We start from the raw sequence: 12,270 nt of genomic DNA, 5'->3' as shown, positions 1-12,270 counted from the left end.
CATTAGGGGTAGTGTAGGGTGTGCGGGGAGTGGCAGCAGGGTTAGGGGTAGTGTAGGGTGTACGGGGAGAGGCAGCAGGGTTAGGGGTAGTGTAGTGTGTACGGGGAATGGCAGCAGGGTTAGGGGTAGTGTAGTGTGTGCGGGAGAAGGGTTAGGGGTACAGTAGTGTCTGCGGGGAGTGGCAGCAGGGTTAGGGGTAGAGTAGTGTGTACGGGGAGTGGCAGCAGTGTTAGGGGTAGTGTAGTGTGTGTGGGGAGCAGAAGCAGAGTTAGAGGTAGTGTAGTGCATGTTGGGGTTAGGAGTAGTGAAGAGTGTGCTAGGAGCGGGAGCATGGTTAGGGGTAGTGTGTAGTATATGCAGGGAGCAGGAGCAGAGATAGGGGTAATGTAGTGTGTGCGGGGAGCAGGAGCAGAGTTAGGGGTAGTGTAGTGTGTGCGGGGAGAGGGAGCAGGGTTAGGGTCAGTGTAGTTTGCGCGGGGAGCAGGAGCATGGTTATGGGTAGTGTAGTGTGTGCAGGAAGCAGGAGCAGAGTTAGGGGTAGTGTAGTGTGTGCGGGGAGTGGGAGCACGGTTAGGGGTAGTGTAGTGTGTGCGAGGAGCAGGAGCAGAGTTGGGGGAAGTGTATTGTGTGCAGTGAGCGGCAGAAGGGTTAGAGGTAGTGTAGTGTGGATGGGGAGTGGCAGCAGGGTTAGGGGTAGTGTAGTGTGTGCAGTGAGCGGCAGCAGGGTTTGAGGTAGTGTAGTGTGTGCGGGGAGTGGCAGCAGAGTTAGGGGTAGTGTAGTGTGTACGGGGAGTGGCAGTAGGGTTAGGGCTAATGTAGTGTATGTGGGGAGCAAGAGCAGAGTTAGGGGTACTGTAGTGTGTGCAGGGAGCGGCAGCAGGGTTAGGGGTAGGTTAGTGTTTGCATGGAGCGAGAGCAGGGTTAGGCGTAGTGTAGTGTGTGCTGGGAGTGGGAGCAGGTTTAGGGGTAGTGTAGTGTGTGCGGGGAGCGGCAGCAGGGTTAGGGGTAGTGTAGAGTGTGCATGGAGCGGAAGCATGGTTAGGAGTAGTGTAGTGTGTGCGGGGAGCAGGAGCAGAGTTAGGGGTAGTGTAGTGTGTGTGGGGAGCGGCAGCAGGGTTAGGAGTAGTGTAGTTTGTGTGGGGACCAGGAGCAGAGTTAGGAGTAGTGTAGTGTGTGCTAGGAGCGGGACCAGGGTTAGAGGCAGTGTAGTGTGTGCGGAGAGCAGCAGCAGAGTTAGGGGTAATGTAGTGTGTGCGGGGAGCAGGAGCAGAGTTAGGGGTAGTGTAGTGTGTGCGGGGAGCAGGAGCAGAGTTAGGGGTGGGGTAGTTTAGCGTGTGCGGGGAGTGGGAGCACGGTTAGGGGTAGTGTAGTGTGTGCGGGGAGCAGTAGCAGAGTTAGGGGTAGTGTAGTGTGTGTTGGGACCAGCAGCAGAGTAAGGAGTGGGAGCAGGGTTAGGGGTAGTGTAGTTTGAGCGGGTAACAGGAGCAGGGTTACGGGTAGTGCAGTGTGTGCGGGGATCAGGAGCAGAGTTAGGGGTAGTGTAGTGTGTGCGGGGAGTGGGAGCACGGTTAGGGGTAGTGTAGTGTGTGCGGGGAGCAGGAGCAGAGTTAGGGGTTGTGTAGTGTGTGCGGGGAGCAGGAGCAGAGTTAGGGGTAGTGTAGTGTGTGCGGGTAGTGGGAGCAGGGTTAGGGGTAGTGTAATGTGTGCATGGAGCGGGAGCATGGTTAGGGGTAGTGTAGTGTGTGCGAGGAGCAGGAGCAGAGTTAGGGGTAGTGTAGTGTGTGCGGGGAGCGGCAGCAGGGTTAGGGGTAGTGTAGTGCGTGTGGGGACCAGGAGCAGGGTTAGGAGTAGTGTAGTGTGTGCGGGGAGTGGGATCAAGGTTAGGGTTAGTGAAGTGTGTGCGGGGAAAGGCAGCAGGGTTAAGGGTAGTGTAGTGGGTGCGGGGAGTGGGATCAGGGATAGGGGTAGTGTATTGTGTGCGGGGAGAAGGAGCAAGGTTAGGGGTAGGGTAGTGTGTATGGGGAGTGGGAGCAGGGTTAGGGGTAATGTAGTGCATGTGGGAAGCAGCATCAGCATTAGGGGTAATGTAGTGTGTGCGGGGAGAGGGAGCAGAGATAGGGGTAGTGTAGTGTGTGCAGTGAGCGGCAGCAGGGTTAGGGGAAGAGTAGTGTGTATGGGGAGTGGCAGCAAGTATAGGGGTAGTGTAGTGTGTGCGGGAAGTGGGATCAGGGTTAGGGTTTGTTAAGTGTGTGTGAGGGGAGCGAGAGCAGGATTAGGGGTAGTGTATTGTGTGTGGGGAGCAGGAGCATGGTTAGGGGTAGGGTAGTGTGCATGGGGAGTGGGAGCAGGGTTAGGGGTAATGTAGTGCATGTGGGAAGCAGCATCAGCATTAGCATTAGGGGTAGTGTAGGGTGTGCGGGGAGTGGCAGCAGGGTTAGGGTTAGTGTAGGGTGTACGGGGAGAGGCAGCAGGGTTAGGGGTAGTGTAGTGTGTACGGGAAATGGCAGCAGGGTTAGGGGTAGTGTAGTGTGTACGGGAGAAGGGTTAGAGGTACTGTAGTGTGTGCGGGGAGTGGCAGCAGGGTTAGGGGTAGTGTAGTGTGTACGGGGAGTGGCAGCAGGGTTAGGGGTAGTGTAGTGTGTGTGGGGAGCAGAAGCAGAGTTAGAGGTAGTGTAGTGTGTGCGGGGAGCGGCAGCAGGGTTAGGGGTAGTGTAGTGTGTGAGGGGAGCGGCAGCAGGGTTAGGGGTAGTGTAGTGTGTGCAAGGAGCGGGAGCATGGTTAGGGGTAGTGTAGTGTGTGCTGGGAGCAGGAGCAGAGTTAGGGGTAGTATAGTGTGTATGGGGAGCGGGAGCAGGGTTAGGGGTAGTGTAGTGTGTGGGGAACAGGAGCAGAGTTAGAGGTAGTGTAGTGTGTGCGGGGAGCAGAACCAGAATTAGGGGTAGTGTAGTATGTGCGGGGAGCGGCAAGAGGGCTAGGGGTAGTGTAGTGCGTGTGGGGACCAGGAGCAGAGTTAGGGGTAGTGTAGTGCGTGCGGGGAGCAGGAGCAGAGTTATGGGTATTGTAGTGTGTGCGAGGAGAAGAGTTAGGGGTAGTATAGTGTGAGCGGGGAGCAGGAGCAGAGTTAGGGTTAGTGTAGTGTGTGCGGGGAGCGGGAGCAGGGTTAGAGGTAGTGTAGTGTGTACGGGGAGTGGCAGCAGGGTTAGGGGTAGTGTAGTGTGTAGGGGTAGTGTAGTGTGTGCATGGAGCGGGAGCATGGTTAGGGGTAGTGTAGTGTGTTCGGGGAGCAGGAGCAGAGTTAGGGTTAGTGTAGTGTGTGCAGGGAGCGGCAGCAGGGTTAGGGGTAGTGTAGTGTGTATGGGGAGTGGCAGCAGGGTTAGGGGTAGTGTGGTGTGTGCAGTGAGCGGCAGCAAGGTTAGGGGTAGTGTAGTGTGTATGGGGAGTGGCAGCAGGGTTAGGGGTAGTGTAGTGTATGCAGTGAGTGGCAGCAGGGTTAGGGGTAGTGTAGTGTGTATGGGGGGTAGCAGCAGGGTTAGGGGTAGTGTAGTGTGTGCGGGGGGTGGAAGCAGGGTTAGGGGTAGTGTAGTGTGTGAGGGGAGTGGCAGCAGGGTTAGTGGCAGTGTAGTGTGTGCGGGGAGTTGGAGAAGGGTTCGGGGTAGTGTAGTGTGTGAGTGGAGTGGGAGCAGGGTTAGGGGTAGTGTAGTGTGTATGGGGAGTGGCAGCAGAGTTAAGCGTAGTGTAGTGTGTGCTGAGAGTGGGAGCAGGGTTAGGGGTAGTGTAGTGTGTGCTGGGAGTGGGAGCAGGGTTAGGGGCAATGTAGTGTGTGCGGGGAGCTGGAGTAGGGATAGAGGTAGTGTAGTGTGTGCAGGGAGTGGCAGCAGGGTTAGGAGTAGTGTAGTGTGTACGGGGAGTGGCAGCAGGGTCAGGGGTAGTGTAGTGTGTGTGGGGAGCAAGAGAAGAGTTAGGGGTAGTGTAGTGTGTATGGGGAGTGGCAGCAGAAATAGGGGTAGAGTAGTGTGTGTCGGGAGTGGGAGCAGGGTTAGCGGTAGTGTAGTGTGTGCGGGGAGTGGGAGCAGGGTTAGGGGTAGTGAAGTGTGTGCGGGGAGAGGGAGCAGGGTTAGGGGTAGTGTAGTGTGTGAGGGGAGTGGGAGCAGGGTTAGGGGTAGTGTAGTGTGTGAGGGGAGTGGCAGCAGGCTTATGGGTAGTGTAGTAGTATGCAGTGAGCGGCAGCAGGGTTAGGGGTAGTGTAGTGTGTGAGGGGAGTGGGAGCAGGGTTAGGGGTAGTGTAGTGTGTATGGAGAGTGGCAGCAGAGTTAGGGGTAGTGTAGTGTGTGCGGGGAGCGGGAGCAGGGTTAGAGGTAGTGTAGTGTGTGCGGGGAGTGGGAGCAGGGTTAGGGGTAGTGTAGTGTGTGCGGGGAGTGGGAGCAGGGTTAGGGGTAGTGTAGTGTGTGAGGGGAGAGGGAGCAGTGTTAGGGGTAGTGTAGTGTGTATAGGGAGTGGCAGCAGAGTTAGGGGTAGTGTAGTGTGTGCGGAGAGCCGGAGCAGGGTTAGAGGTAGTGTAGTGTGTACGGGGAGTGGCAGCAGGGTTAGGGGTAGTGTAGTGTGTGTGGGGAGCAAGAACAGAGTTAGGGGTAGTGTAGTGTGTGTGGGGAGCAGGAACAGAGTTAGGGGTAGTGTAGTGTGTCGGGGAGCGGAAGCAGGGTTAGGGGTAGTGTAGTGTGTGCATGGAGCGGGAGCAATGTTAGGAGTAGTGTAGTGTGTGCGGGGAGCAGGAGCAGAGATAGGGTTAGTGTAGTGTGTGTGGGGAGCGGCAACAGGGCTAGGGGTAGTGTAGTGCGTGTTGGGACCAGGAGTAGAGTTAGGAGTAGTGAAGAGTGTGCTAGGAGCGGGAGCATGGTTAGGGGTAGTGTGTAGTATGTGTGGGGAGCAGGAGCAGAGATAGGGGTAATGTAGTGTGTGCGGGGAGCAGGAGCAGAGTTAGGGGTAGTGTAGTGTGTGCGGGGAATGGGAGCAGGGTTAGGGGCAGTGTAGTTTGCGCGGGGAGCAGGAGCATGGTTATGGGTAGTGTAGTGTGTGCAGGAAGCAGGAGCAGAGTTAGGGGTAGTGTAGTGTGTGCGGGGAGTGGGAGCACAGTTAGGGGTAGTGTAGTGTGTGCGAGGAGCAGGAGCAGAGTTAGGGGTAGTGTATTGTGTGCAGTGAGCGGCAGAAGGGTTAGAGGTAGTGTAGTGTGGATGGGGAGTGGCAGCAGGGTTAGGGGTAGTGTAGTGTGTGCAGTGAGCGGCAGCAGGGTTTGAGGTAGTGTAGTGTGTGCGGGGAGTGGCAGAAGAGTTAGGGGTAGTGTAGTGTGTACGGGGAGTGGCAGCAGGGTTAGGGGTAATGTAGTGTATGTGGGGAGCAAGAGCAGAGTTAGGGGCACTGTAGTGTGTGCAGGGAGCGGCAGCAGGGTTAGGGGTAGGTTAGTGTGTGCATGGAGCGAGAGCAGTGTTAGGGGTAGTGTAGTGTGTGCTGGGAGTGGGAGCAGGGTTAGGGGTAGTGTAGTGTGTGCGGGGAGCGGCAGCAGGGTTAGAGGTAGTGTAGTGTGTGCATGGAGCGGCGGAAGCATGGTTAGGAGTAGTGTAGTGTGTGCGGGGAGCAGGAGCAGAGTTAGGGGTAGTGTAGTGTGTGTGGGGAGCGGCAGCAGGGTTAGGGATAGTGTAGTTTGTGTGGGGACCAGGAGCAGAGTTAGAGTAGTGTAGTGTGTGCTAGGAGCAGGACCAGGGTTAGAGGCAGTGTAGTGTGTGCGGAGAGCAGCAGCAGAGTTAGGGGTAATGTAGTGTGTGCGGGGAGCAGGAGCAGAGTTAGGGGTAGTGTAGTGTGTGCGGGGAGCAGGAGCAGAGTTAGGGGTGGGGTAGTTTAGCGTGTGCGGGGAGTGGGAGCACGGTTAGGGGTAGTGTAGTGTGTGCGGGGAGCAGGAGCAGAGTTAGGGGTAGTGTAGTGTGTGCAGGGAGCGGGAGCAGGGTTAGGGGTAGTGTAGTGCGTGTGGGGACCAGCAGCAGAGTTAGGAGTGGGAGCAGGGTTAGGGGTAGAGTAGTTTGCGCGGGTAACAGGAGCAGGGTTATGGGTAGTGCAGTGTGTGCGGGGATCAGGAGCAGAGTTAGGGGTAGTGTAGTGTGTGCGGGGAGAGGGAGCACGGTTAGGGGTAGTGTAGTGTGTGCGGGGAGCAGGAGCAGAGTTTGGGGTAGTGTAGTGTGTGCGGGGAGCAGGAGCAGAGTTAGGGGTAATGTAGTGTGTGCGGGGAGCAGGAGCAGAGTTAGGGGTAGTGTAGTGTGTGCGGGGAGCAGGAGCAGAGTTAGGGGTGGGGTAGTTTAGCGTGTGCGGGGAGTGGGAGCACGGTTAGGGGTAGTGTAGTGTGTGCGGGGAGCAGGAGCAGAGTTAGGGGTAGTGTAGTGTGTGCGGGGAGCGGCAGCAGGGTTAGGGGTAGTGTAGTGCGTGTGGGGACCAGCAGCAGAGTTAGGAGTGGGAGCAGGGTTAGGGGTAGTGTAGTTTGCGCGGGTAACAGGAGCAGGGTTATGGGTAGTGCAGTGTGTGCGGGGATCAGGAGCAGAGTTAGGGGTAGTGTAGTGTGTGCGGGGAGTGGGAGCACGGTTAGGGGTAGTGTAGTGTGTGCGGGGAGCTGGAGCAGAGTTAGGGGTAGTGTAGTGTGTGCGGGGAGCAGGAGCAGAGTTAGGGGTAGTGTAGTGTGTGCGGGTAGTGGGAGCAGGGTTAGGGGTAGTGTAATGTGTGCATGGAGCAGGAGCATGGTTAGGGGTAGTGTAGTGTGTGCGAGGAGCAGGAGCAGAGTTAGGGGTAGTGTAGTGTGTGCGGGGAGCGGCAGCAGAGTTAGGGGTAGTGAAGTGCGTGTGGGGACCAGGAGCAGGGTTAGGAGTAGTGTAGTGTGTGTGGGGAGTGGGATCAAGGTTAGGGTTAGTGAAGTGTGTGCGGGGAAAGGCAGCAGGGTTAAGGGTAGTGTAGTGTGTGCGGGGAGTGGGATCAGGGATAGGGGTAGTGTATTGTGTGCGGTGAGAAGGAGCATGGTTAGGGGTAGGGTAGTGTGTATGGAGAGTGGGAGCAGGGTTAGGGGTAATGTAGTGCATGTGGGAAGCAGCATCAGCATTAGGGGTAATGTAGTGTGTGCGGGGAGAGGGAGCAGAGTTAGGGGTAGTGTAGTGTGTGCAGTGAGCGGCAGCAGGGTTAGGGGAAGTGTAGTGTGTATGGGGAGTGGCAGCTAGTATAGGGGTAGTGTAGTGTGTGCGGGAAGCGGGAACGGAGTTAGGGGTAGTGTAGTGTGTGCGGGAAGTGGGATCAGGATTAGGGTTTGTGAAGTGTGTGTGAGGGGAGCGACAGCAGGATTAGGGGTAGTGTATTGTGTGCGGGGAGCAGGAGCATGGTTAGGGTAGGGTAGTGTGCATGGGGAGTGGGATCAGGGTTAGGGGTAATGTAGTGCATGTGGGAAGCAGCATCAGCAATACCATTAGGGGTAGTGTAGGGTGTGCGGGGAGTGGCAGCAGGGTTAGGGGTAGTGTAGGGTGTACGGGGAGAGGCAGCAGGGTTAGGGGTAGTGTAGTGTGTACGGGGAATGGCAGCAGGGTTAGGGGTAGTGTAGTGTGTGCGGGAGAAGGGTTAGGGGTACAGTAGTGTCTGCGGGGAGTGGCAGCAGGGTTAGGGGTAGAGTAGTGTGTACGGGGAGTGGCAGCAGTGTTAGGGGTAGTGTAGTGTGTGTGGGGAGCAGAAGCAGAGTTAGAGGTAGTGTAGTGCATGTTGGGGTTAGGAGTAGTGAAGAGTGTGCTAGGAGCGGGAGCATGGTTAGGGGTAGTGTGTAGTATATGCAGGGAGCAGGAGCAGAGATAGGGGTAATGTAGTGTGTGCGGGGAGCAGGAGCAGAGTTAGGGGTAGTGTAGTGTGTGCGGGGAGAGGGAGCAGGGTTAGGGTCAGTGTAGTTTGCGCGGGGAGCAGGAGCATGGTTATGGGTAGTGTAGTGTGTGCAGGAAGCAGGAGCAGAGTTAGGGGTAGTGTAGTGTGTGCGGGGAGTGGGAGCACGGTTAGGGGTAGTGTAGTGTGTGCGAGGAGCAGGAGCAGAGTTGGGGGAAGTGTATTGTGTGCAGTGAGCGGCAGAAGGGTTAGAGGTAGTGTAGTGTGGATGGGGAGTGGCAGCAGGGTTAGGGGTAGTGTAGTGTGTGCAGTGAGCGGCAGCAGGGTTTGAGGTAGTGTAGTGTGTGCGGGGAGTGGCAGCAGAGTTAGGGGTAGTGTAGTGTGTACGGGGAGTGGCAGTAGGGTTAGGGCTAATGTAGTGTATGTGGGGAGCAAGAGCAGAGTTAGGGGTACTGTAGTGTGTGCAGGGAGCGGCAGCAGGGTTAGGGGTAGGTTAGTGTTTGCATGGAGCGAGAGCAGGGTTAGGCGTAGTGTAGTGTGTGCTGGGAGTGGGAGCAGGTTTAGGGGTAGTGTAGTGTGTGCGGGGAGCGGCAGCAGGGTTAGGGGTAGTGTAGAGTGTGCATGGAGCGGAAGCATGGTTAGGAGTAGTGTAGTGTGTGCGGGGAGCAGGAGCAGAGTTAGGGGTAGTGTAGTGTGTGTGGGGAGCGGCAGCAGGGTTAGGAGTAGTGTAGTTTGTGTGGGGACCAGGAGCAGAGTTAGGAGTAGTGTAGTGTGTGCTAGGAGCGGGACCAGGGTTAGAGGCAGTGTAGTGTGTGCGGAGAGCAGCAGCAGAGTTAGGGGTAATGTAGTGTGTGCGGGGAGCAGGAGCAGAGTTAGGGGTAGTGTAGTGTGTGCGGGGAGCAGGAGCAGAGTTAGGGGTGGGGTAGTTTAGCGTGTGCGGGGAGTGGGAGCACGGTTAGGGGTAGTGTAGTGTGTGCGGGGAGCAGTAGCAGAGTTAGGGGTAGTGTAGTGTGTGTTGGGACCAGCAGCAGAGTAAGGAGTGGGAGCAGGGTTAGGGGTAGTGTAGTTTGAGCGGGTAACAGGAGCAGGGTTACGGGTAGTGCAGTGTGTGCGGGGATCAGGAGCAGAGTTAGGGGTAGTGTAGTGTGTGCGGGGAGTGGGAGCACGGTTAGGGGTAGTGTAGTGTGTGCGGGGAGCAGGAGCAGAGTTAGGGGTTGTGTAGTGTGTGCGGGGAGCAGGAGCAGAGTTAGGGGTAGTGTAGTGTGTGCGGGTAGTGGGAGCAGGGTTAGGGGTAGTGTAATGTGTGCATGGAGCGGGAGCATGGTTAGGGGTAGTGTAGTGTGTGCGAGGAGCAGGAGCAGAGTTAGGGGTAGTGTAGTGTGTGCGGGGAGCGGCAGCAGGGTTAGGGGTAGTGTAGTGCGTGTGGGGACCAGGAGCAGGGTTAGGAGTAGTGTAGTGTGTGCGGGGAGTGGGATCAAGGTTAGGGTTAGTGAAGTGTGTGCGGGGAAAGGCAGCAGGGTTAAGGGTAGTGTAGTGGGTGCGGGGAGTGGGATCAGGGATAGGGGTAGTGTATTGTGTGCGGGGAGAAGGAGCAAGGTTAGGGGTAGGGTAGTGTGTATGGGGAGTGGGAGCAGGGTTAGGGGTAATGTAGTGCATGTGGGAAGCAGCATCAGCATTAGGGGTAATGTAGTGTGTGCGGGGAGAGGGAGCAGAGATAGGGGTAGTGTAGTGTGTGCAGTGAGCGGCAGCAGGGTTAGGGGAAGAGTAGTGTGTATGGGGAGTGGCAGCAAGTATAGGGGTAGTGTAGTGTGTGCGGGAAGTGGGATCAGGGTTAGGGTTTGTTAAGTGTGTGTGAGGGGAGCGAGAGCAGGATTAGGGGTAGTGTATTGTGTGTGGGGAGCAGGAGCATGGTTAGGGGTAGGGTAGTGTGCATGGGGAGTGGGAGCAGGGTTAGGGGTAATGTAGTGCATGTGGGAAGCAGCATCAGCATTAGCATTAGGGGTAGTGTAGGGTGTGCGGGGAGTGGCAGCAGGGTTAGGGTTAGTGTAGGGTGTACGGGGAGAGGCAGCAGGGTTAGGGGTAGTGTAGTGTGTACGGGAAATGGCAGCAGGGTTAGGGGTAGTGTAGTGTGTACGGGAGAAGGGTTAGAGGTACTGTAGTGTGTGCGGGGAGTGGCAGCAGGGTTAGGGGTAGTGTAGTGTGTACGGGGAGTGGCAGCAGGGTTAGGGGTAGTGTAGTGTGTGTGGGGAGCAGAAGCAGAGTTAGAGGTAGTGTAGTGTGTGCGGGGAGCGGCAGCAGGGTTAGGGGTAGTGTAGTGTGTGAGGGGAGCGGCAGCAGGGTTAGGGGTAGTGTAGTGTGTGCAAGGAGCGGGAGCATGGTTAGGGGTAGTGTAGTGTGTGCTGGGAGCAGGAGCAGAGTTAGGGGTAGTATAGTGTGTATGGGGAGCGGGAGCAGGGTTAGGGGTAGTGTAGTGTGTGGGGAACAGGAGCAGAGTTAGAGGTAGTGTAGTGTGTGCGGGGAGCAGAACCAGAATTAGGGGTAGTGTAGTATGTGCGGGGAGCGGCAAGAGGGCTAGGGGTAGTGTAGTGCGTGTGGGGACCAGGAGCAGAGTTAGGGGTAGTGTAGTGCGTGCGGGGAGCAGGAGCAGAGTTATGGGTATTGTAGTGTGTGCGAGGAGAAGAGTTAGGGGTAGTATAGTGTGAGCGGGGAGCAGGAGCAGAGTTAGGGTTAGTGTAGTGTGTGCGGGGAGCGGGAGCAGGGTTAGAGGTAGTGTAGTGTGTACGGGGAGTGGCAGCAGGGTTAGGGGTAGTGTAGTGTGTAGGGGTAGTGTAGTGTGTGCATGGAGCGGGAGCATGGTTAGGGGTAGTGTAGTGTGTTCGGGGAGCAGGAGCAGAGTTAGGGTTAGTGTAGTGTGTGCAGGGAGCGGCAGCAGGGTTAGGGGTAGTGTAGTGTGTATGGGGAGTGGCAGCAGGGTTAGGGGTAGTGTGGTGTGTGCAGTGAGCGGCAGCAAGGTTAGGGGTAGTGTAGTGTGTATGGGGAGTGGCAGCAGGGTTAGGGGTAGTGTAGTGTATGCAGTGAGTGGCAGCAGGGTTAGGGGTAGTGTAGTGTGTATGGGGGGTAGCAGCAGGGTTAGGGGTAGTGTAGTGTGTGCGGGGGGTGGAAGCAGGGTTAGGGGTAGTGTAGTGTGTGCGGGGAGTGGCAGCAGGGTTAGGTGTAGTGCAGTGTGTGTGGGGAGCAGGAGCAGAGTTTGTGGTAGTGTAGTCTGTGCAGGGAGCGGTAGCAGGGTTAGGGGTAGTGTAGTGTGTGTGGGGAGCGGCAGCAGGGTTAGGGGTAGTGTGTTGTGTGCATGGAGCGGGAGCATGGTTAGGGGAACAGTGTAGTGTGTGCAGGGAGCAGGAGCAGAGTTAGGGGTAGTGTAGTGCATGTGGGAAGCAGCATCAGCATTAGGGGTAGTGTTGTGTGTGCGGAAGCGGGAGCAGAGTTAGGAGTAGTGTAGTGTGTGCGGGGAACGGCAACAGTGTTAGGGGTAGTGTAGTGTTTGCGGGGAGTGGGATCAGGGTTAGGGGTAATGTAGTGTGTGCGGGGTGAGGGATCAGGGTTAGGGTTAGTGAAGTGTGCGCGGGTAGCGGCAGCAGGATTAGGGGTAGTGTATTGTGTGCGGGGAGGAGGAGCATGGTTAAGGGTAGGGTAGTGTGTATGGGGAGTGGGAGCAGGGCTAGGGGTAATGTAGTGCATGTGGGAAGCAGCATCAGCATTAGGGGTAGTGTAGTGTGTGCGGGGAGAGGGAGCAGGGTTAGGGGTAGTGTGGTGTGTACGGGGAGAGGCAGCAGGGCTAGGGGTAGTGTAGTGTGTACAGGGAGTGGCAACAGGGTTAGGAGTAGTGTAGTGTGTGCGGGGAGTGGCAGCAGGGTTAGGGGTAGTGTAGTGTGAGCGGGGAGCGGCAGCAGGGTTAGGGGTAGTGTAGTGCGTGTGGGGACTAGGACCAGAGTTAGGGGTAGTGTAGTGTTTGCGGGGAGCAGGAGCAGAGTTAGGGGTAGTGTAGTGTGTGCGGGGAGAGGGAGCTGGGTTAGGGGTAGTGTAGTGTAGCGGGTAGCGGCAGCAGGGTTATGAGTAGTGTAGTGTGTGCGGGGAGCGGGAGCAGGGTTATGGGTAGTGTAGTGTGTGCGGGGAGCGGGAGCAGGGTTAGGGGTAGTGTAGTGTGTGCGGGGGAGTGGGAGCAGAGTTAGGGGTACTGTAGTGCGTGTGGGGAGTGGGAGCAGGGTTAAGGGTAGTGTGTGTGGGGACAAGGAGCAGAGTTAGGGGTAGTGTAGTGTGTGTGGGGAGCAGGAGCAGAGTTAGGGGTAGTGTAGTGTTTGCGGGGAGTGGGAGGAGGGTTAGGGGTAATGT

The sequence above is a fragment of the Taudactylus pleione genome, unplaced genomic scaffold, assembly GCF_031769625.1.
Source record: "Taudactylus pleione unplaced genomic scaffold, aTauple2 ptg001862l, whole genome shotgun sequence".
NCBI lineage: Eukaryota > Metazoa > Chordata > Amphibia > Anura > Myobatrachidae > Taudactylus > Taudactylus pleione.
The sequence above is the reverse complement of the archived record's forward strand: the minus strand, read 5'-3'. Positions refer to the sequence as shown.